Below are 19748 nucleotides of genomic sequence, written 5' to 3'. Positions count from 1 at the left end.
CCCCGCGCGCATTCCCACACGGAGGCGCGCGAACGCCATCGGCAGCATCTCGCCATCCTCCGAGACGGCCGGAGCCCCTCCTAGCAGCTGCCCGCGCCTAGCGGCCCTCCGAGTCCTTAGCCTGGCTCGGCGTCCCCCAGCCAGTCACCTCCTCAGGGCCGTGACAGCTCCCTATGTCACCGATGCCCACGACGCCGCCCCCGCCACTCACCTCCCCGCCGGCCCCCGCGCAAGCACCGGGAAGAGCCCGAGATGCGGGATCCTATCCACTCACGCGCGGCGGGCGGGACACGAGGGGGCTGAATGCCGCGGCGCTTGCAGCCAGCTTAGCTCATCTCCCGGCCCGGCGCTCCGCCCTGCCGTCTCAGTCAGACGGGACTCCCCCTCCCCGCGCGGTCACCACAGCCTCCGCCTCCTTCCTCAGCACCAGCCGCCAAACCCGCCGCGGCCGGCGCCATCTTGGGAGTGACGGTAAAGACATGGGGGCGGGGACTATGGCCACAAAAACCAATCACAGGCTTAGCCTGACCCGAGGGGCAGGAGAGGGCCGAGCTAGGGGGTGGGTCGTGGGGGAGGGGACAAACAAGGGCCCGCAAATGGGCGGGGCCAGGGGCGGGGCGGGACCGGACTGGCTGGTGACGCTGGGTGTAGTTGGGGAAACGCGTCGTGGTTCCCCTTCAGGTTGGGAGATTCCGAGCCCCTGGCGAGTATGAACAAGGCTCACTGCACCTTCCTCTTTCACAAGGATCCAGTTATGGCTAACAGACCTGTTTCTTTCTTCCTCTCCGGCACTGCCTTCAGTCCTAGCCTTACCAGAGCCTGGTGCAGCGATCTGAGCTGAGATCCGCCCACCAAAGTCACTGGGATTCTGCAGGAAACCCCCTGAGCAGTTAGCAACCACCAGTAGCTTTCTGTCCCGAGGCAGAAGGTCAGGGAAAAGGGGGAATTCAGAGGGGTTCTCTGAAAAGCACGTTGATAAAACAGCTATTGTTGACTGAAGGGGTGTCCATTACATTGATTAATTGGATATGGCCTACTTAAACTAGACTACAGCTCCACCGTTAATGGCTATTGGCAAGATGCCTTTGAAAAATGCGGATAATACAGGTCGATTACCTCTACAGGGTTACTCAGAAATGTAACGTGTATGCCTAAAAAGTATTGAATAATGTTAGCTTGTATTCCACGGACAAATGGAGGAAGAAATAGAACCTTAAAAATAATCCCTCTAGGTTTAAGTTAATCTATGCAAAACAGGCTTCATCTTTTTTACTAACAGAGATTACAGTTTTATTTTATACCTCCACTTCTTCTCTTGTACTCATCCGTCCAGACAACATTGTTATAAAACCCAGCAGAGGGGACACAATAGTCAGGGAACCAGAAAAGGTCTGCTTTCATGGAGTTGAGGTCTAGTGGGAGAAGCACAACAACAACAACAACAACAACAACAACAAAAACCCCAAATATATTTCACACTTGGAGAAGAAACATAGAGGTTACAGGAAGAATTTGGGGTAGCAGATAACAGGATCGTTTTTTGAAAGCAGAGTGGTCAAGGCTGTGCCTATCTGAAGTGCAGAAAGAAGCCAGTAATGGGAGAAAGGCCCCAGAGAATTGAGTAAAGCAAAAAGATCGTGCAAAGAACCTGCAATAGGGAGGAGCTTGGCTTTCAGAACTGAGAGGAATCCGTGTTGATGAGAAATATATTTTGCCTGGAGAAGCCTTACATTAGATTGGAGAGGGAGTTGAGAGCTCAGTTGTACAGGGCCTAGAAATACATAGAAACAAGACTAGCCTTTATTCCAACTGCAGGCTGAAGCCGCTGAATGGTAAGTAGGGAACAAAAGAGTTGAGAACAGTGAGTGGCGCTTGAAGTATGGCGTCTATATTTATATTCTAGACAACATATGGACCAGAGAACCTGATTGAGAGGTTTTTTTTTTTTTAATCTAAGTTTGAGCCTCTTCAATATGGAGTTCACCAAATATAGTTCAGATTGTTTAAAAATTTGTGGGCATCACATAATATTGTGTAGATAAAAATATACTCATTTCACTGAAAATTATTAAATGATACCATTTTCGATTCCCCAACTCCTGCACAGGGTTATTTGTGTAGCCCTGACTGTCCTGGAACTTGCTCCATAGAACAGGCTAGCCTCGAACTCAGAGATCCCCTTTCCTCCGCCTCCCTAGTTCTGAGGGGATCACAGCCATGCACCGCCATGCCAGGCTTGATAACCATTTATTTTTAAGCATTTTTTTTTTGGTTCTTTTTTTCGGAGCTGGGGACCGAACCCAGGGCCTTGCGCTTCCTAGGTAAGCGCTCTACCACTGAGCTAAATCCCCAGCCCCATTTTTAAGCATTTTATATAGCATTTTGTTACAGTGCATAGTTGCCTGTACTAATCAATATTATTGATTTCAGGTAGTATTCCAAGTTAGTCACAGTCCTAGTCATTTTTGATACTATGATCCCAAATGTGTTTTTAATGAATATTTCCCTTTGTTATTATTTTATGTCCATCCCATGCGTGCAATACCTGAGGACATCAAACAAAAGCAGAAGTCTTCAGACCTGGATGGATCCTCCCTGCTGCCAGTGTCATCCATGTTTTCGTCCCCAATGTGAGGGCATGGCTATCTGCCAATCAGTGGTTGCTGGAGAGAGTCTATATCATGAAGGGGTACAGGTACACATTTGGGGGCGATGGATGTGTTCACTGTCTTGATTGCATAATGGTCACAGGTATATACATATGTCAAAGTTATTAAATATGTCTCTCCTTTAGACCTCAACAACACTTCTCAAATGCTTCTCCTTTCCCCCTCTGAGAGAAGGCCACTCTGTAGCTCAGGCTGGTGTCAGACCCATTACAGTTCTCAAGCCTTCCACCTTCCGAGCGAGTGCCATGCTTACAGATTTCTGCCACCGCCACACCTACCTTATAGGTATGGGACCCAGGAATTGGTGTGTGCTCGAGGCAAGCACTTAAGCAGTTCTCTGCTTTAAATAAGCATACAAACAAATGTCTTAAAGGCTCAATTGGGAACTCCTGTTCTTTTTCCACTGGTCATAGCCACTAATTGGTTCGATTGTTGTGAAGAATGCCCGGACAATCCCCCTTTAAAGGTTATCTTAGCATATTATATTATCAACAGTACAAGGCATATACTGAGTTGAGATATAGGTGTATTCATTGGCATTATAGAGTTGTAGTTAAAATATAAAAATGTAGTTCCAGGAATTGCTCTTTAGCATGAGAATCTTTAAAAGTTTCTGAAGTCGGGATGTGCTTACCACAAAAGAATAAGGACCTAAGTTCCTCATCACTCAGAACTCATGTCAAAAACACTGGGCATGGCGGCCGTGCTAGACCATTCTGGCCAACTTGACAAAAGCTAGAGTCGTCTGAGAAGAGGGAATCTCCACTGGGAAAATACCTACATCAGATTGGCCTGTAGGCAAAACTATAGGGCGTATTCTTGATCAGCGAAGATACTTGAGGGCCCAACCCACCCCCTGTGTCACTTCTAGGAAGGTGGTCCTAGGTCTAATAAGAAAGCAAGCTGAGTGAACCATGGAGAGGAAGCAGATAGGCAGCACTCCTCTGTGGTTCTGCTTCAGTTCCTGCCTCCAGATTCCTTCTTAAATTCCTGTCCTGTGGGTCCACCCCCATCAATCACTAATTAAAAAAATGTTTCACAGGCTGGCCCACAGCCCAATCTTGTGGAGGCTTTTTCTCAATTGAGGTTCCCTCCTTTGAGATAGCTATAGTTGGTGTCAGGTTGACCTGAATCTACAAAAAAGGTAGATTTTCTTATGGGGGGGGGGTAATGCAGATCAAATTCAGGTTCTAATGCTTGAGCAGTAAATACTTTGCCAAGTAAGCAATCTCCCTAGCCCTGTAACTTCTGTCTCTTGAAAAGAGAATAGTATCGAAGAGTAGCAGAGGCTCAGGCGTGACTGGAGTGTTTGTCTATTATACAGGAGGTCCTGTGCTTGATCTCAAATGCTTTTTAAAATGATATTTTTATTATATTTTATATGTATAGGTGCTTTGCCCTCATGTATGTCTATGCACCACGTGCATGTCTGGTGCCTACAGAGGTCAGAAGAGAGTGTTGGATCCCCTGGACTTGGATTTACAAATGGTTGTAAGCCTCTCTGTAGGTGCTGGGAATCGAACCCATGTCCTATGAAAGAACAACAAGTGCTCTTAACCACCGAGCACTTCTCTCAAGTACCTTGATATTACAAATAATTTTTTTTTTTTTTTTTTGCTGCCGTAGGCAAACAAAAATGACAGAAACCCAATAAGGAACCCTTGGCTCTGTGTTTAGAAAGTGTCTTCAAGCACTGTGAGCCCTTAGCCGTCACTTCTCGAGTCCTGGCAACATTCCAGGCATATGTCACAAACAGTCACAGTTAAAGAAACCCGAGGCCTGGGGTTGGGGATTTAGCTCAGTGGTAGAGCGCTTGCCTAGGAAGCGCAAGGCCCTGGGTTCGGTCCCCAGCTCCAAAAAAAAAAAAAAAAAAAAAAAAAAAAAAAGAAACCCGAGGCCCAAATGTGTCTTCGGCAGGGGGTTACAACAGTATCAACATGAACCAGATATCCAAACGTGCCTTATAAACTTCACTCCCGTGCCATTTCTGAAATGATGTCACCCCTTTACACCTGGAACTCTCTCTGGCTGTTTCTAAGAAGCTATTTTAAAACACTGTAGTTCAAATGATGCATGAAGGAAAATGATGAAAACAGGAACCGTTTATAGCGCTGGGAGCACAAGCTATTTTACAGCCCAGCCCTGTCCACCTGTTAAATTTGGTACTCTAATTACTCAACCAGACATTTCAATGGCCTTTTAAATGAAAACCTATAGCCTTAAAGTAGTCCTTGATATCTGTGCCACAGGGCTTCCTCATGGGTGTGAAAACCTTCCAGCAGCCACTTCTGAGCTTTCCCAAATGCTTTGGATGACTTCCAAAGAAGAACCCACGTTTGCCAAATTGTATTCATTGTGAAACAGTGTTAGAGTGACATTGTCATGTACTTAACCTACAAGCTGAAATGTATTAGTCACGTGATTCTATCGGCAATTTATTTCTTTAAAATAGACCGACCTAGTGTAATTCTTTTTGAAATACAGTATATCTTACAATTTAAAAGAAGGGCAGTAAGAAATGTTATAATAGCAATGATCAATTCTAGGACTGGTGAGATGGCTCAGCCAAATAATGGCACCTGCCAACGAGCTTTGTGATCTTGAGTTCAATCCCCAGGAACCACATGGTAGAAGGAAAGAACCAGCCCCTTCAAAAGTTGTACACACACACACACACACACACACACACACACACACACACACACTGTAATACAAATTAAAAAGAAATAATCAATTCGAAACTGATGATTGAGGGAGATAGCCAGGAACAGGAGGATCCTGTAGCAGTCTGGGTCACTGGTGTCCCTGCTCTTGGGTGGCTGTCTGAGGCACCATCTTTGACTCAGCACTTTCTCATAGATTTGAAAATTATCACTTCTCAACATTCTCCTGAAATGAGTAATTCTCCTCCTTCAACAATGCCTCACAAATGCAGCTTTTACTTTTGGAATTATCTTCTAAAGAAAGTTATCTTTAAGTATCGTGTCTGTTTAACGTCTCATCTGTGCCACCCGACCCTGATGGGAATACAGATTCTTTCTAGCTTGTAACATCTTCACTTTAACCAGCACTTATGTTCCAAGCACCATGCAAAACGCGGAAGAACATAGCGGTCCATAAACAGGAACACCCAAGAGGCAAAAAAGGCATGCTCCCAGACAAGGAACTTTAATAAAAGTCAGACTAGAACAAGTTTCATACTAAGCAGACTCACTGCCTTGGAAACCCAGGGGATTGAATACTCATTGTGAAGTCTAAAGGTAGGAGGGGAAGATGACATTTGAACCAATCCTGACATATCTTACTTAGATTTTCTATAAAGCTGAGGACATCACGGAGCCTGGAGCTGAGGGTGGGTCAAAGTAGAAAGGGCTTTTTTTTTTCTTTGAATTTTTATAACAAACATGAGACCCGACAGCGATGCTCATAAATGACTCCGGCACTTGGGCTGTCTTTGGGAGTGGCCAGAGGTTTAACTCATTTAAAGGATGGATATCTGTGCTGACTTGCAGGAAATATGAGTCAACTTCTCATGTGCTCAGCACGGAGGTACAGACTGGAGGTTTGGGAAGCACCAGGTGGAACAAATCAGACACCAACCTGCTTTCTTTTCATTGACTGACCTAGACACACATCCTGCAAAGAGGACAAGAGGGACACCGTTTTATTGTCAAGGCTTAAGGAAAAATGCCAGAAAAGGGAACCACCTGTGGGTGAAAATGTGAGCCTGGGAAAGGGAGCAGCCCTGTTTTCTATATAGTTTCTTAGACTAGGAGACAGATCTGAATCCATATTTTTTCCTACATGCTAATGAACTGTCTGTTGTTAGGTCAGTCAAAAGTGCACCTGAAAGTCTACATCCTCCCTCTCTCTCTCTCTCTCTCTCTCTCTCTCTCTCTCTCTCTCTCTCTCTCTCTCTCTCTCTCTCTCTGTGTGTGTGTGTGTGTGTGTGTGTGTGTGTGTGTGTGTGTGTGTTTCAAGGCATGGCTTCTTGGTGTATCCCTGGCTGTCCTGGAACTCCAGGCTGGTCTCAAATCACAGGGAGAAAGTCCGATTTTCAAAGGAAATCATTATTGTTGTTCCAAACCTGTTACTCCTATATTCTGTAATTATTGGCCAGGCATGGTAGCAACACATTTAATACCACCCAGCACTAGAGAGGCTGGGCCAAAAAGATCTTTGTGAGTTCAAGGTCAGCATGGTCTATATAGTGAAATCCAAGTTGACGAGGAAAAGAGCATCTGTCTCTTTTCTGAGGGGCTGACGATATATAGTTCAGCAGTTAAGAGTACCTGCTGTTCTTGCATAGAATCTGGGTTCAGTTCCCAGCATCCACAGAATCTGAGTTCAGTTCCCAGCACCCACATAGTGGAGCACAGCCATCCTTTACTCCAGCTCCAGGGGATCTGACACCCTCTTCTGACCTCCAGACCTCCATGGTTACCAGGAATGTATATGGTACATATACATACATACATACATGCAGGCAAAATGTTCAATCAATCTAAAAACATGTTATGTGTGTATAGTATTTGTAGGAGGTGCACGGGTGCTAAGGCGGTTCACACGTGGACATCAGTGCACACCTCTGTGCAGCACACCCTTTTCTAGGGCTGCAGGCTTGTATGGCAAACACTTCTACACAAGGGGCCATCTCACTGGCGCCTCTAATACTGATATTTGATTTCTATGCTGGAAGGTGGGAAACTAAATGATTCCTTTTTATTGGTTGAGAAGCCAGCAAGAAGTTAAGTCTTGGGGTACTACGGTATTGGAATTTATGCTTCTTTTTCTTTTATTTACTTATAGACAGGATCTCATGTCTGGCCTCAAACTTACTCTGACCTTCCTGCCTCTACCTCCCAAACGATATGATTACAGGAATATGCCAACATGACTTTTTTTAGTGAAACAACAGAACATCTCAGATCAAGGACTTGTTTATATGTGTGTATATGTAAACACACCCACCCCTAATCTATGCACAGACACATAAACACACACACACACATACACACACACACACACACACACACACACACACACATAAACACAAAGTCTCATGATGTGCCATCTAAATGCTCCCTCTCCAGGACTGGAACATTCATTCTTTCAGCTGCCAGGAATTCTGACAGCCACCAGATTTTATCTAGGTCCTTCTACAGGACTCTCCAGGAAGAAAGCTGATTGCCCTAGGCCACGTCCTCTTCCTGGATGCAGATATATCCGGTAACTGACAGGTATGTATACCAAGGCTGATCCCCTTTTCCAGTTCTCAGTAATCCGAAGGATCATGCCAGCCTGTGCTGGATTAGTTGAGACCATCTACTATTTTCAGTTCAGCAGCCTGACTCGTCCCCTTTTCTATTCCTGCCGCTCCACCTCCATGTGTACCCATTCTGAGGCACTTCTCCGTAAACATTTTACATACAAAGCCAGGAATGATGGCACAGGTCTATAGCCCCAGGACTTGGGAAGCTGAGGCAGAGGACTGCAAGTTCGAGGCCAGCCCGGGCATTATACCACCTGATATCTACTAACCCTAGACAGAAACCAACAGCCAACCATAGCAAGGATACCACGAAAGTCCAACTTGATAAATCAATTCCGTTTATTGGGATTGCATACAAGAGTATGGGTGAAGGGTTATTTAGAAGAACAGACATGACTCAAAAACAGCTGTGTCACCAAAGTCCACCCCAGCACAGGTGCAGCTTCTGAGAGCCTGGAGCACACTGAACAGCCTACTGGCAGTTGAACAGGTCGGAAAGTGTCCTTTCTAGGTAGCTCAGTTGAGCTGAGAATCTTCTGGATGGCTGGGCTAGACTCTTCTGCCTCCAGGTAGCTGGACCGACCTGAGACTCTTCTAGACAGCTTAGCTTTAGAGGGAACTTTTGAGCTCTCACCCCCCCTCTCTTCTTCCTCTCTCCCTCCCCCTCCCCCTTCCTCTCTTCCTCTCCTCCACCCGCCTCCTTGTATACTCACGCTGCAAGCACATGTGGAGGCAAGAAGTTGACAGCAGATGTCTGTCTTCCTCAATTGTGTTGAGAACCTCAGCGGTTCTCAACCTTCCTCGTGCTGCGACCCTTTCATACAGCTGTTCACGCTGCGGTGCCCCCCAAACACAAAATCACTCCCATTGCTACTTCGTAACTCTAATTTTGCTACTGTTATGAATCATAATTAAATCTCTGTGTTTTCCCATGGTTTTAGATGACGCCTGTGAAAGGGTCACTGGATCTCCAAGGCAGTTTTGCCCACAGACTGAGAACCACTGCTTTACAGCATTTCTCAGCAGCCCTTACTGCCTAGATAGGCTTGGGGAGGAAGTTTCAAGAACTTTCTGAAGCCTTTGAGTTGTTTATTTCCTGAACTTAACTAACTTCCCTTCAGAATGGAATGTTTTACCTCTCCATAGAACACCCTGTGTCTTAAACTTCCTTCTAAGGTGGATGCTCCAGGAAATTGCTACACAATGCTGGGTTATAAGGTAAGATTCAAGCTACCCCATTTGACTAACTACATAGTAAAAAAAAAAAAAAAAACCCTGTTCCCAAACAAACCCAGCCATGGGCGGGCCTGGTGGCACGCACTTTTAACCTTAGCATTCGAGTGGCAGAGGCAGGTGGATCTCTGTGAATTTGAGGCCAGCTTGGTATACACCAGGGATAAAAGGCAGAAGCCATGTGGCCCTGGGGTGTTGCAAGCCTGGTTTGTGTTCCAGCACACCCATTTTGCAAAAAATAATTGACATGCAGGGAGAGGTTCACTTTGTTTATCCGTGTTCCTTAGTATGGCACTGAGATTAAGTCTAACATCTCAAAATAAATCCTGTGCAAAAATGTGTGCCACAGCACAGATGGCACACATGCCAGGCAGTGTGATCTGTATGTACAGCATTCACATGTGAAGTCAGTTCTCGTGTGATCTGTATGTACAGCATTCAAATGTGAAGTCAGTTCTCACTCTTGCGTTTTGAAAGCGCGGAAACCAGAGGCTGGGGAAGTAGCTCAGTGGGTAAAGTGACTGCTATACGAGGACCTCAATTTGGATCCCGGTGCCCATATAAAAGTCAGGTGCGATGCCTGTAAGCCTAGCACTGAAGCAAAGAACGGTGGACAAATCTCGGAGGGCTTTCTGGCTGGACAGCCTCACCAAAATGGTTTTGTGAGAGACAGTGCCTCAGATCGCACAAGGTGGAAAGCAATCGAGGAAGACGTCTGCTGTCAACCTCTTACCTGCACTCGTACATGCAGTGTGAGTCTACGGGGTGGGGGGGGGGAGAAGAGGGAGGGAGGGGGAGAGCTCGAAAGACCCTCTCTTTAGAGAAACTCTTGCGTGTGTGCAACAGAGGCAGCACTCGAATGCTCACTGTGTGCGTTCAGTAGTGATGACTGCACAAAACTCAAATGCCAGTCAGGGAGAGCATGAGGTGGCTGGGCAAAGGCAAAACTGCACACGAACTAAATTTAGTGAAACCGGCTGGCATTTACCAACACGGACACATCTCTAACATCTCTAACAGGCCGCGCGCGCACACCAGCTTCAGGAGAGTGGTACCTCTAAGAAGGAATTGAAACCTGGGCACAAATAGGCCCTTCAACTATAGCAATGTGTTGTTTTTCTGAAAAGAAACTAAATCAGCTTAAGGACATGAGCAAGATTTATCAAATAAGCTAGGCGTACTGCTGCATGTTTCTAATCCCAGCACTTGGGAGGCAGTGACAGGGAGGTCTCTGTGAGTTTGAAGCCAGCCTGGTCTACAGAGGGAGTTCCAGGACAGCCAGAGCTACGCAGTGGGACTTGTCTAAACAAAAAACAAAACAAAAACGAACAAACAACAACAAAATCAAATGTATGAGAATACATGGGGGTTTTGTCTTTTTTTTTTTTAAACTTTTCTGTGTATTTAAAAGGCTTCCTTTCTTCCTTTCTTTTTCGAGACAGGATTTCATATATGCCAGATTGTGCCTCAAAGTTGCCATGTAGCTGAATATAACCTTGCCCTTTTGCTCCCCCTATGTCTGTCTCCTGAATGAGTGATAGGTATGTGACACTACACTCAGTTTTATGTAGTGCTGGGACACGGACCTAAGGCTGTGTACATGCTACACAAGCCTCCTACTGACTGAGCTCCATGCCATACCCATGGTTAAATTTCTTGATGAATTTTATGGTTTATTGTCTACATAAAAAAGCGAAACGTGTTTGCTAGGCGTGGTGTTTTGTGCCTATAATCCCAGCAATGAGAGACTGAAGTAGTCAGATTGCCAGTGGTTCAAGGCTAGCCTGGACTGGATAGTGAGTTCCAGGCTAGACAGAGCTACAGAGTAAGACTTAGTCTCAAAAACTAAAGTGTGTGTGAGGTGGCAGGGGAGAGGGATAAAGAGCAAAGCGTTTTTAACTTTATCTTCTTATCAGGAAGCAGTAAGATGACAGTTGGCATAACCATTTCCTCTGATGCCAAAGCCTTGGTCAGAATGTTTGTAGAATGTAGACAATCCGAGTATGACCATTTGGCTGATTTATTGAACACCATCTCCATCCTCTGTTTCCATTACTACCAAGTTCCACACAGTGGGATCAATATTGGAATCGTGAAGCTCATCAAGCTCCTGAACTTCTTCTTGAAGCTGTCCACCATAATTAAGACAGTCCAGATCCCTGTGAGTAAGGACCGAAGATCGTCTTCATGATTTTCATCTTAATTACATTTTATCTGTTTATCTTGTATGTTTGTGAAAGATTTTGTACCATCCTCACCCATATTCTTGTAAGTACCCCAGTAAAACTCATTGGTTCATCAAGTAGGACTTTGAAGGTATCCTTGCTTAGGTTGGAAGTTCCTTATTTCAGATGAATAGGCAAGCATTCACTTCCCTAGAACAACAATCTCCCATCTTGCCTTCGGAAACATTGGGATTGAGACAGGATTTCTCCGTGTAGCCTTGAACTCACTTTGTAGACCAGCCTGGCCTCAAATTCAGAGATCCATCTGCCTCCTGGGTGTTGTGATTGAAGCTATGCACCACCACTGCCTGGCTTCTCCCTTTCTTTTGAGATGATGTCTTACTATATATATAGTTCTGTCTGACTTGCCCAGTACCAAGTATTCCAAAGCACAGTTCTTTTTACTGTCAAGCATCATTCTACTACGTGAATACACTACAACTATGTTTTCCTGTTCAGTTTGATTGTAAATAAGTTCTCTATGAACACCTTTGTATAAAAATGCACCTTCATTTTCCTCAGGGGAGTACCTAGCAAAGAAGCTTACTGGTTCCTATGATAAGATAGCATTTAATTAATAAGAAAGGGTCAGGGCCGTGGAGATGGCTTCAAGGGAAACATGCCTTCTGTGAGCTTGAGGATCCAAGCTCTGATCTTTAGCTCCCATGTACAAGTGAGACATGGTCACGTGTCTGTAATGTTATCATTAGGGAAGTGATGACCAGATCTCTGGAGCTCTCTGGCCAGCTGTTGTAGCCAATTGCTGAGTTCTAGGCCCAATGACAGGTCTTGACTTGAAGAGACAGGATGGAGAGCAACAGTAGAAGACTCCAAGATTAGCCTCCATGTGTAGGCACACATGTGCATCTGAACACATGTACACTACTACACACACATCAAATAGTCAAATTGTTTTCCACACAGCCACACCACATCAGAAACCCACAGTATAAAGTAGAATGGGCCCAGGTACTTCACTTGGTATCGTCAGACTTGAATTTATTTGTTATTTGAAAATATCTCTCTCTCTCTCTCTCTCTCTCTCTCTCTCTCTCTCTCTCTCTCTCTCTCTCTCTGTGTGTGTGTGTGTGTGTGTGTGTGTGTGTGTGTGTGTGTTTACTTTTAGCTAGGGAGCAGGAGAGATGGTTCATAGGTTCAGAGCACTTCCTGCTCTTCCAGAAGCCCAGAGTTTGGTACCCAGCACTCAAACTGGGGAAATGACTCAGAAGGTGAAGCATGTTCTTCAAAAGCTCGAGGACGTGAGTCTGATCCCCAGAACCCACATAAAAAGCAATGGCTTTGCCTTGTAATTCCATTGCTGGGGAGGCAGAAACAGGTAGATTCTGGAGTTCCCTGGCCGACTAGCTAGTCTACACAGTGATCCCTGGAGCTCCCTGGCCGACTAGCTAGTCTACACAGCGATCCCTGGAGCTCTCTGGCTGGCTAGCTAGTCTACACAGCGATCCCTGGAGCTCCCTGGCCAGCCAGCTAGTCTACATAACTACTGAAGCTCCAGGGCAACAAAGATTCGACTCAAACAGAAGAGCAAAGGCGCCTAAGGAACCATACCCAAGTTTGCCCTTAGAACACACATACATGAACACATGCTGAAAACCAATGTACTCCTTCCCAGCATGTGTTATAGTTCAAAGCTGTTATAATCCTTGAAACACAAAGGGGGTATTTTGAAAAAAAAATCATCTACCAGAGGTCCTTAGTTGACTCTGTAGATCTGATCATTGAGGTTTAATAGCTGCTTCAAATTTATGATAATAGATTAAAAACCCAGGAGATGAGAAAAGGCACAAAAGATTTTTACCTTTCCATTGCAGAATCTTCAAGGCCTTTTATAGGACAAGGGGCACTCAAAGTTCAAATGACACTTGCCAAGTTGCATTAGAAAGTTTGCTGTTAGTTTTATCGACTTGTCTCAAGCTCAGGTCATCAGAGAAGAGGAAGCCTCAATTGAGAAAACACTTCCACACTGGTCTAGCGAGCCTGTGTGGCATCTTCTCAGTTGGTATGAGAGGACCTGGGTACCGCTACCCTTGGGCAGGTGGTCCTGAGCTGTATAAGAAAGGAAACTGAGGGGCTGGAGAGAGGGCTCAGTGGTTAAGAGCACTGACTGCTCTTCCAGAACTTGGGACGAGTTCAAATCCCAGCAACCACATGGTGGCTCACAGCCATCTGTAATGAGATCTGATGTCCTCTTCTGGTGTGTCTGAAGACAGTTACACTGTACTCACATACATAAACAGACAAAATGGGAAGGAGAAACTGAGGGAAGTAAAAACTTTTTAAAAAAGAAAGGAAGCTGAACTAGTCAGTCATAGGTTATGCCTTTAATCCCAGCACTTGGGAGACAGAAGCAGGCAGATTTCCACGGTCTCTGTTTCAGTTCCCATCCACAGTTCCTGCCTAGACTTTTCTTTATTAGTGACATAATCTATAAAATCTTTTCCTCTTTTCCTCAAGTTGCTTTTGGTCATGGTATTTATTATAACAACAGACAGCAAAATAGTATAGAAGGAGAGAGTCAGTGTTAGTGTTCTCGTCCAAAGGCATATGTAACAAATTTATCTGTTGACTTTGCTTGACTTTCATGGGTGGGGAGGGGGAGACAGAGAGAGAGAGAGAGAGAGACAGAGAGAGAGACAGAGACAGAGACAGAGACAGAGACAGAGACAGATAGAGGGAGGGACAGAGAGAGAGACAGAGAGAGACAGAGAGAGGAGCATGGCCAATAGTGAGACTACAGATTGGGGCTAGGCACAGCCACAGCTGTGGGAAACCCCTGGCTAGAATGCTCTCGTGTCACTTCGTGCCACTTTGTTTGTTGTTTAAAACAGGTTTCATTGTGTCACCTAGATTGGCTTCCAATGCTTGCTCTTTCTACTTTTGTCCTTAAAAATAAATTGTTTTATTGCATTAATCATGTGTGCGTGAATGTTTGTCTGTGGGCGTGGGTGTGCTGAAACACATAAGGAAGTCAGAGAAAACTTTGTGAGGATCACGTCTCTTCTTCTACCAGTGGGGCCTTGGGGTAAAGTCAGGGTGTCAGGCTTGGCGGTGAGTGAACACCTTCACTAGGGATGAGTAATTTTGCTAGTCATGCCCCGCCCACCCCATTTGTGTTGTGGTTTGGTTTGGTTTGGTTTTTTTTTTTTTTTTTTTGAGACAGGATCTTACTATGTAGCCAGCCCTGGGAGACCTAGACCTAACTATGTAGACCAGGTTAGCCTAAAACTCTCAGAGGTCTGCCTGCTTCTGCCTCTTGTGTGCTGGGATTAAGTGTGCAACACTACACACAGCCTCTTTATTCCATTTAAAATTTCTATTTGCGTGTAGGAGTAAGTGGTCACAAAAGCCATGCTACACATATGAAAGTCAGGGACAACCCGTGAGAGTTGTCAGGCTTAGCTGCAGGCACCTTTACCTGCTGAACCCTGCTCTTTGGATACTTTAAATTAATGCCCACACCCAAGGAAAAACAGAATTTTAGAATGTTCGTGAGTCCTACCTATTAAAACATCATCCCAGAGACCATAGTTTATTCTTATTGAACGACAGTAGTGCAAAGTAGACATGTACTGATGATAATTCCAAAGCCTGGAGAACTTTAAGCTACTTGGGGATTAGTGTATTAGAAGTAAAGATGAGGGGGTTGGGGATTTAGCTCAGCGGTAGAGCGCTTGCCTAGCGAGCGCAAGGCCCTGGGTTTGGTCCCCAGCTCTGGAAAAAAAAAAAAAAAAGAAGTAAAGATGAGGCTGGGCAGGAGCACACACCACTAAGGCCAGTACTGGGGGAGTAGGGGCAGGAAAATGAGGAGGTCAGGGCCAGCCTTGGCTACATAGTAAGTTCCAGACCGGCCTGGGCTTCATGAAACCCTATCCAAAAACAAACAAACAAATAAACAAAAAACCCAAAAAGGCAGCACATGAGGTATAGGAGACAAGGTTTTCATTTTTACTATTTTGATTGCCCAACTCTGCCACTGAGCAGAATTCTGTTTCAAGGACATTTTGTTGCAAAACCTTTCTATATGTGTAACAGTTGTTTCTGCTGTGGCCAGAAAGACCAGTGAAGAAAAGGAAAAGAGAAGAGACTGGAAAAGAACTCTGCATAAAGTTGAAGGTCTTCAGTAGATAACTTGTTGGGAGAGGGATTGTTTGTTTGTTTTGTTTGTTTTAAGAAGAACAAAACTTGAAGTCTCTGAGCTTTCACTTCAGGCAAACCAGCCTTGCTTTTATTGAAGGCAGCTCCGTCAGACTCTACAGTTTCAGATAAAACCGGGAGAAGGGCAAGTAATGAGTTCATCTTTATGCTCTGAGAATCGTGAAGACCAAGCAAGTGACATTTGATCATCATGTACATAGGACTGGCAAGGTGTGAGGCTCTGCTCAGCCTCTCGGGGTTTCCGGCTCGGAGAGGGGATGAGGAGTTAAGAATGGAAGTCAGGAAACCTATCCAATAAGCAAATTGTCTTCTGTCAAGGTCGTTGCCCGTTGATTGAGGAAAAGGAACATCTATGGAATTTCCTCTGCACATGCCTATTTGCGTGGATGTATTTAGGCATCTGAATGCTCTGGTCGGGATGGTCATTACAGACAGTCACTCTATGTCAAGCCTCAGGTTGCTATAAGCTCTGTACTTAGGAACTAGGACAGCCATGCATGCGGTAAATACAAGAAATGCAATGTGGGGTCTGTGAAGTCCTCCGGACCTTTGTGCTTTCAGCTACCATCTGAAAGGAGGAGACACAGGCTAAGATCCAGTTGGGGTAGTGTTTGGAATGCAAGGGAGGAAGTTAACAGAAAATCAAAGGTCAGGGTTTCTTCCCCACAACCACATCCAGGATCCTGGGTTCTGGGGCAGGACTTGGTAGTGTGTTAATAATACCTCAGTTGTGAGTAAGACAAACAAACAAACAAACAAACAAACAGTGAAAGGCAGAGACAGTCATTTCCATAAGCTACTTTTCTTGCCAGCACTTCTGCTCAAGTCCTTATCCAAGACAAAAATAAAATAAAATAAAATAAAAAATCAAATCAAATCTACTGTATGTTGCCTTTAAAGTAATAGATTTAGAAAAATATTATGTTACATGTATGAGTGTTTTGCTTGCCTGTGTGCGTCATGTGCATGTGTGGTGACTGAGGGAGCCTCTGTGGGGACAGAGGATGTCGGATTCCCTGGAACTGGAGTAACACGGTAGTTATGAGCCACCAAGTGGGTGCTGAGACGTGAACTCCATGTTTTCAAGAAAACAGAGCCATCCTCTTCCTCCTTTCCCCCCCAAAAGGCTCTTATGAAAAGTTTCTGCACAGTTCTTCGGGGGTTGAAAAGATACTGTAACTTCTCAATTCAAAGAGTGAAACTGGGCCCCAGACCCCCCCCCCAAAAAAAAGGAAAAAGATACATGTTTGTATCCTTATGTGCTGAAATGCTCTTTGACAAAATATAACACCCCTTCATATTGAAAGTATTGGAAAGATCAGGAATTCAAGGCACATACCTAAATATAATAAAAACAATATTATTTTGGCTTTGAAAAAAAAAACACCAAAAAACAAAAAAAAAAAAAAAGAGAGAGAGAGAGAAGGTTCTGCTATGCTCCCACACAAAAAAATTCTGGGAACTATAAGCGAGAAGTGATGGCACAGAGGTAAAGTCTCACCAGTGTCTCTTCTGCTCTTCACAGATCTCAGCCTACAGCTGTGTAACATCTGGAACTAATCCTCAACGCCCAGATATTGCACTCACTCAAGTCAGGCATCTTTACTTCACAAGTCAAAGTGGCAGTAGAAACAAAGCCAAGCCTTTTGCAAGGCATCTTCCCCCGAACCATAGCACTCAGAGATCCCCCAATCTCCACCGAATCCTCGTCTACCCTCGTCAGCTTCTGATCCGGTTACTCAAAGGCCATAAATTTCTGTGTGAGGACTAGGTGTTAACAATTCTTCCATAAACTTTCTCTCCCACCCTACCACCCTGCCTTTCCTTCTAGGTTTTTGAGACAGGGGGTCTCATATTCCCCAAGCTAACCTTGAACCCCTGATGAAGCTAAAGCTGGCCTTAAATTACTGATCCTTCCATCTCCAATTCCTCAGTGTTGGGGTCACAGACATGTGCTGCCACACCCAATCTGTGTTGCTTCTGATCCACAGGATGTGACAAGGAAGACTTGGGGTGGATATGAGCAAGACACATTGTATATACATATGAAATTGTCAGAGAACTAAAAAATATAAAGAAGGAAGGCAGGAAGGGAGGGAGGGAGGGAGGAAGGAAGAAGGAAAGGAGGAAGGAAGGGAGGCAGGGAGGGAGGGAGAAAGGAAGGAAGGAAGGAAGGCAGGCAGGCAGGCAGGCAGGCAGGCAGGCAGGCAGGCAGGCAGGCAGGCAGGCAGGCAGACGGAAGGCAGGCAGGCAGGGTGGAAGTGCAAGGCCCTGAGTTCGGTTCTTGACTCCGGGGGGGGGGGGGCGGAAAGAAGCAGAAGCAGGAGGATCATGTTGAGTTTGAGGCCAGTCTGAGCTACACAGCAAGATCCTATCACTCCAACTAAAAAGGGAAGAGAAAGAAAGTTTTGGCTTCCTCGGAATTCTACTGTAGTGCTTACAAGAGGATTTAGTGGGTAAGACTGACTGCTGCCAAACTTGACAACATAGGTTCAGTCCCCACAAACCCACAAGATAGAAGGAGAGACCCAATTCCTGACCTCTCTCTTTCTCTTTCTCTCTCTCTCTCTCTCTCTCTCTCTCTCTCTCTCTCTCTCTCACACACACACACACACACATTCTTTTAAAAGTTTAAACATTATTTCTATCCCAGAGATGACCAGGCCCCTATGCCACATAGAAGCCTGTCTTGTTGGAACACTCAGGTGTACCCTTGACACCAAGACTTAACTCTACCCATAGTGTTTTCCACTTTCATTAGCGATGATAAAATCATCAGGGACACAGAAACTCTTTTTAAACATTTAGTGTAACAGGCGAGATTCCCTAAGAGCAAACAAAAATATTGTCTGTACATAAATATACTGAAAGTCTCTACATCCTTGAACCTCATCCGCACATGCGTTAAGTAGCTGCACTAGTGTTCAGTTCTAAATGTGTTAACCACTGTTGTTGGCTTTTTTTTTTCCCCCCCTAAGGAGGCCTCACTTTTTAGGCCACCAATGACTTACGAAATTTTGAAGTGTTTTTTTTTCTCCCTCACAGTTTTGATTCTGACATGAAATTGAAATGATAACTGGCACCATGTGTGCTGTGCTGATATACTGAAAATTATCCCTGAGGCCCCACACGTGGGCCATGATAACTGTAATGTGCTGCCATTAGAAAGGCTTATCTGACCTTCTGGGACATTTTGTAAACACTGTGTATCCGCTTAAGCCAGCCCACAAGAGGAACTGTTCCAAGTCTTCTCTGTTCCTACATACATATAATATATTTTTTTTCACTGTGGAAACTTCAAGAAGGACTTTTTTTTTTTCGAGCAAAACCCTGTCTGCAGTACTTGTGGGTAAATTGTGAGGTTTCTTGTAAATGTCACAAGCCAGTGGCTAACAGTTCAGTAATATGGTTTTCCTGACTGCCCCAAAATGAGCTCAGACAATCATAGTCTCATGATCTGTTGAGCAGGTTTCATCGCTGAACTGGGGACTCTATTTTAGGGTGATTAGATAAAACTGAGGCCTCAGAACAACCTGAATTTTAGAGCGACATAGGATTCTAGAATTAAAAAAAGCAAAAACAAAAACAACAACAAAAAATCCTTCCCTATAAACAAGTCTCTTTAGGTTGTTGTTGTTGTTGGAGATAACGTATTCCTACGTAGTTCAAGCTGGCCTTGAACTTTCAGTCCTCCTGCCTTAGCCTCCTGCAAGCTGAGATTACATGCCCGAGGCTGGACTTCCTGGGTGCTTGGCCATCTGGAATGCCTTACATCAGATGACTTGACATTTGTTGAGCTACAAATTAAGATTAAAATTGGGCATGGCGTGTCTGAGGGTGTAGTTCAATTGGGAGAGAGCTTGCCTAGCATGCAGAAACCTTAGGGTAGATCCAAAACACTTGCATAATATCAAATTTGATGGTGCACATCTGTAATTTCAACATTCAGGAGGTGGAGGCTAAAGGATCAGAAGTTCAAGGTCATCCTCAGCTACATAGTCTGAGGCCAGAATAGACTGTATGAAAATGTATCTGAGAAGGGGTTAGGGTAGGCAGAGACACCACGCGCACGCGCGCGCGCGCGCGCGCGCGCGCACACACACACACACACACCACACACACCACACACACCACACCACACAAAAACACACATACACACACACACACACACAC

At 45.0% G+C, this 19748-nt stretch overlaps 1 protein-coding gene and 1 long non-coding RNA gene across 17 annotated transcripts in view; one reads left to right on the top strand and one right to left on the bottom strand.

Annotated features, from left to right (window-relative positions):
• Positions 1 to 413, bottom strand: part of Dennd4a (DENN domain containing 4A) — a 113413-nt gene extending 113000 nt beyond the window's left edge. For 5 of the 8 annotated variants that reach the window (XR_005488653.2, XM_039082817.2, XM_017596072.3 and 2 more), the window contains exon 1: positions 212 to 350. The gene's annotated coding sequence lies outside the window, so the exon portion shown is untranslated. Of the gene's footprint in view, positions 1 to 211 lie in introns of all 8 variants that reach the window. The other 3 variants (XM_039082818.2, XM_039082819.2, NM_001427439.1) reach the window with 3 other exon arrangements.
• A 183-nt stretch (positions 414 to 596) lies between these two features.
• On the top strand, positions 597 to 16452 carry LOC102548661 (uncharacterized). 9 transcript variants are annotated; one of them, XR_005488658.2, is made up of 3 exons: positions 600 to 9159; positions 9742 to 9926; positions 10617 to 16452. It is a non-coding gene; the product is annotated as an uncharacterized LOC102548661 (long non-coding RNA). The 9 variants fall into 9 exon arrangements; XR_005488656.2 differs by having other exon boundaries at positions 600 to 9926; positions 10617 to 10715; positions 11238 to 16452; XR_005488659.2 differs by having other exon boundaries at positions 602 to 7909; positions 9088 to 9926.
• The last annotated feature ends 3296 nt before the right edge of the window (positions 16453 to 19748 follow it).

This window comes from Rattus norvegicus, chromosome 8 (assembly GCF_036323735.1).
Source record: "Rattus norvegicus strain BN/NHsdMcwi chromosome 8, GRCr8, whole genome shotgun sequence".
Classification (NCBI taxonomy): Eukaryota; Metazoa; Chordata; class Mammalia; order Rodentia; family Muridae; genus Rattus; species Rattus norvegicus.
The sequence above is the reverse complement of the archived record's forward strand: the minus strand, read 5'-3'. Positions and strand labels throughout refer to the sequence as shown.